Source organism: Tupaia chinensis, unplaced genomic scaffold (genome assembly GCF_000334495.1).
Source record: "Tupaia chinensis unplaced genomic scaffold, TupChi_1.0 Scaffold146687_1, whole genome shotgun sequence".
Classification (NCBI taxonomy): Eukaryota; Metazoa; Chordata; class Mammalia; order Scandentia; family Tupaiidae; genus Tupaia; species Tupaia belangeri.
In genome coordinates, this window is record NW_006206544.1 from 3,282,030 (window position 1) to 3,286,839 (window position 4,810).

The following is a 4,810-nucleotide window of genomic DNA, read 5'->3' on the forward strand; positions in this document are numbered from 1 at the left end:
AGCCTGAATGTGTCCTAACTGCAGATTTCAGTAGATTTCTGTCTCTCATCATTGAATAAATTTAATTCCTTGGGATCAGCTATCCAAGTTAAACAGCTTCAACAGGAGATAAAATGTTTTTTTATTATATTTTATTTGTTAGTATTATTTTTTACTTTGACCAGAGAGAGACAGATAGGAAAGAAAGGCAAGAATGCAAGTCTAGGTCCAGGACTCAAACTGCAGTTGACATCATGGGAGTTTAGCACCCCAACTGACAGCCCAAAGAAGTAAAATTTTAGTTGACAAGGAAATATTAAGGATATTTTTTAAGTTTAAAAACAACAAGTCAATTTCAAATTGGTATCCATTATATTCATTCATGTAGAAATATTAGCTGAACAAATAAGTGACGTGATATTTTCAACATACTCTTTTTTTACCTTTGTCCACTTTACTTGAATGTTACGAATGCTAAGAAAATTAAACTCACTTAAATTTTCACTTCTGAAATTGTTTTTATTCTCATTTCCTAGGGAGCTATATGTGAAAAAAAAAAAAAAAACCACATACAAGCAGATCACTTGGCAAGAGGTTAACTTACCATCCCCATTCTCTCATATCTTTAGCATAAGCATTCTATAGTGGGTGTCCCCTGAGCTCCACCAACAGGTTCAAGCACAAAATCATTGTAGAGTGAGCACTTTCTCACATTCTCTTACAGGTCTCTCTCATATTTAATCTTCCTATCTTGGACACTTGTATTTAATGTCAAATTGCCATCTAGAAAGGTTCGGTGATGGTTTGTTCATAGCTATTCCTTAAGCAATTGCATTGTGAGAAGAGCACCTCTTATTTGAGATCATGAAGTTTATGTCTGGGGTTCTGCTTCCATTCTTTTAGCTTTCTGCTTACTTAAATGTCAAACGGCAAGCCATTAATCTTGTGGGCTTTCACGGCTTATCATCACAACTCTCCTCTTAGGGCAAGATTTATTTATATTATACCATGCTCTGAATGATCCGTTATTGAATCCATTTGCCCATCAGTATTTATTGAGTGCTTACTCTGTGCCTGACATTACATAAGTTATTGGGATTTTATGTAGAATATGGGACCCGTACCCATTTCAGCCTTCTCTCTTCTCACTCTTTAGGCTGTAGGTTGTGCTCTGGGAAAATTACACTGCTCAGGCTGTTCGCCTTTGTGCTTCCTCTCATTCTCCAAGAGTAAGCTCAAGCCTTATTTAAGGATTCTTTTCTCCAGTCTTTTTAACACTTCTTCCTGCTGGAGGTCTGACTAACCACTTCTCTTCTGAGTCACTTGGCCACCAAGTAATTACTGTAATTATTGTATTTACTTTATTGTATAGAAAATATTAAGCCAAGACTATAAGGACAGGACTGGATCATATAGCCCACCACTGAGTGGTTGGATGGGTTGGATGTAGTAGTCATTCCTTAAGTGTTCATCTAACTAGTGTAAACTTAACTAAGTCTATCAGGTGATTAAAGTATCCAACTCTCTATCTTTCTATCTATCTCTATCTATCTATCTATCTATCTATCTATCTATCTATCTATCTATCTATCTAATATGATAAAATGAAAGTATTTACAAGGTAGGACCCAAATGTTAGAACAATAATGCAAATAAGGAAGTGCAATGATTCTATATACAAGCTATATGGCTATTATTTTTCAACTCCAAACTCATTCTTTTATGCTTTTTATGATTCTGAGACTGGGATTCTATTTTGGCAAACAAAATAAATAAAAACAAGAATTTAAAAAGAAGAGGAGGGGCCAGCAGGTGGTGTGGTTGCTAAGGCATCTGGATCCCACATAGCTGACTTCACGGTTCAAGTCTAGAAAAACACAGGGGACATGTGTATGCATGTGTGTGTGTTGTGTGTGTGTGCATTGTGTGTGTTGTGTGTGTATGTGTTGTGTGTGTGTGTGTGTGTGTGTGTGTGTGTGTGTGCATGTGTGTCCAAAAGAAGGAATGGAGAAGAATGGATTGCAGCATGGTCATCCCCTATAGGGAGTGCTTTCTCAATTTTGTTTCTCTGTTTCTCTGCTTCTAGTGCATGCACCCTTCTAGCAATTTTTATTTAAAGAAAAGGGAAAAAAAGAAAAACAGGAGAGAAAGGACCTCCTCCTTTGTGATCTGCATGGTGATCTTGACTGTTTTGTGGCCACGGATGTTGTCTCCACAGCAGCAGTTGGTTTCAAGTGACAAGTCATTTCAGAACTCCCAGACCATCCTCATCTTGGTCCTTCGCAGAAGCCATCAGCAGCCAGAAAGGTCTCCACACTGAGAGGACTAAGATTCAGCTGTGTAGGGCTCCAGCTCTGAGCTTCCACATTCTGAGAACCCAGCCTCCTCCCCTAGTTTCCCCAGGATTTAGGTGGTAGCTGTTTCCCGATGTTACTCTTTCTTGGTTACCTATGTCCTAGGTTTTAATTTGTCTGCTCTCAAGTAACTATATAATTAGTCCCTACTATAAAATTCCCTTTGTAAAATATAGTAATGGGGGCATGATCTTAAGGCTGAACCGTGGTGGACATTTCTATGGCAGCGGATCCCCAGCCTTTGAGCCCCGAGCCGCCTCTTATGGGAGCCTGAGCCGTCTGTGCAGCTTTCTCCCTTCGTCTCATAACTATGTCCACCAATGAGAATGCAAATTCACCAGCTGCCCATCTTAACAGATTCAACAACAAGGGAAAAGATAGTACAGAAATGAGGCAGCACAGAATAGAAGTTAACGTGGAGCTGAAGAAAGCTAAGAAGGATGACCAGATGCTGAAAAGGAGAAATGTAAGCTCATTTCCCGATGATGCTGCTTCTCCACTGCAGGAAAACCCAAAAAACCAGGGCACTGTAAATTGGTCTGTTGATAACATTGTCAAAGGCATAAGTGGCAAAAAAATTGGAAAGCCAGCTCTAGGCTACTCATGCTGCTAGGAAGTTGCTTTCTAGGGAAAAACAGTCCCCCATAGACATCATCCTGGCTGGGTTGATTCCAAAACCGTGTGTGCTTTTTGGGCAGAAATGACTGCAGTCCCATCCAGTTTGAATCTGCACGGGCACTCACTAGCATTGCTTCTGGGACGTCAGAACAGACCAAGGCTGTGGTGGATGGAGGCGCTATCCCAGCATTCATTTCTCTGTTGGCCTCTTCCCCACACGCACATCAGTGAACAAGCTGTGTGGGCTCTAGGAAACACCGCAGGGGATGGTTCAGTTTCCTGGGACCTGGTTATAAGGTATGAGCAGTTGTATGGAGCAGCTGACCCGCTGTTGGCTCTCATTGCAGTTCTTGATATGTCATCGTTAGCCTGTGGTTACTTACGTAACCTTACCTGGACACTTTCGAACCTCTGCCACAACAAGAATCCCACAACCCCGCTAGATGCTGTTGAGCAGATTCTTCCTACTTTAGTTTGTCTTCTGCATCACGATGATCCTGAAGTACTAGGAGATACCTGCTGGGCTATTTCCTACCATACTGATGGTCTGAATGAACGGATTGAAATGGTTGCAAAAACAGGAGTGGTGCCCCAACTTGTGAAGCTTCTAGGAGGTACCAAATTGCCCATTGTGACCCCTGCCCTAAGAGCCACAGGTAACATTGTCACTGGGACACATGAACAGAGCCAGGTGGTGATAGATGCCGGAGCACTCGCCGTCTTCCCCAGCTTGGTAACCAACTCCAAAATGAATATTCAGAAGGAAGCTACGTGGACAATGTCCGACATCACCACTGGTGGGCAGGACCAGATCCAGCAGGCTGTGAATCACGGGTTAGTCCAGTTCCTCGTCAGCGTGCTCTCCAAGGCTGACTTTAAGATGCAGAAGGAGGCTGTGACCAACTACAGGAGCAATGGAACAGAGGAGCAGATTGTATACCTCGTCCACTGTGGTATATTGAACCGCTGATGAACCTCTTAACTGCAAAAGATACCAAAATTATTCTGGTTATCTAGGATGCCATTTCAAATGTCTTTTAGGCTGAGAAGCTCGGAGAAACTGAGAAACTTAGTATAATGATCGAAGAATGTGGAGGCCTGATAAAATTGAAGCCCTACAAAACCATGAAAATGAGTCTGTGTATAGGTCTTCATCAAACTTGATTGAAAAGTATTTCTCCATCAAGGAAGAGGAAGATCAGAATTTGTGCCAGAAACTCCCTCTGACAGCCACACCTTCCAAGTGCAGTACGGACCTCCTAGGGCCCTTAACTTTTAGATCACACAGCTGAGGCACAGAGGTGTTTCTCCTGTCCTATGTTTGGTGTAAGTTTGTTTTATTGTTTCTCTACCAAGAACTCTTTTTAAATGTGGTTGTTATTGTAGCACTTTATACAACAAAACTATACTTGAACTCTTCCAAATTATACATACTGTATGAAGCTTGTCCTCTAAAATGGGTTGCTTGTTTCTATGTGGAATTTCATACCTTGCAAGGTCCTGTAAATAAAATTAAATTCCACCCTTTTTTTTAAAAAAAAAATACAGCGATGAGGACCAGCAGTTAGTGTAATGGCTATGTTGCTGAACTCCCATGTAGTCAACCGCAGTTTGAGCCCCAGACCCAGTGGCTTAAACTCACACCATGCCTGTGTGCGTGTGTGCCCAAGATCCCGAGAAGAGAATGGAAGAGAAGGGATTGTGGCATGGCCATACCCCCTGGGGGGTGATTTCTCGCTTTCTATCTCTCTGTCTCTCTCTTTCTGGCAAGCACACGTGCCCGATAGCAAAATAATAATAATAAAATAAAATACAGCGATGAACCTCATAATGACATTTCATTAGATGGTAAACCACAT

General features: G+C 41.6%; 1 pseudogene; it reads left to right on the top strand.

Annotated features, from left to right (window-relative positions):
• The first annotated feature begins 2,643 nt into the window (after nucleotides 1-2,643).
• LOC102494916 (importin subunit alpha-1 pseudogene) lies at nucleotides 2,644-4,230 on the top strand (annotated as a pseudogene).
• Nucleotides 4,231-4,810: the final 580 nt, after the last annotated feature.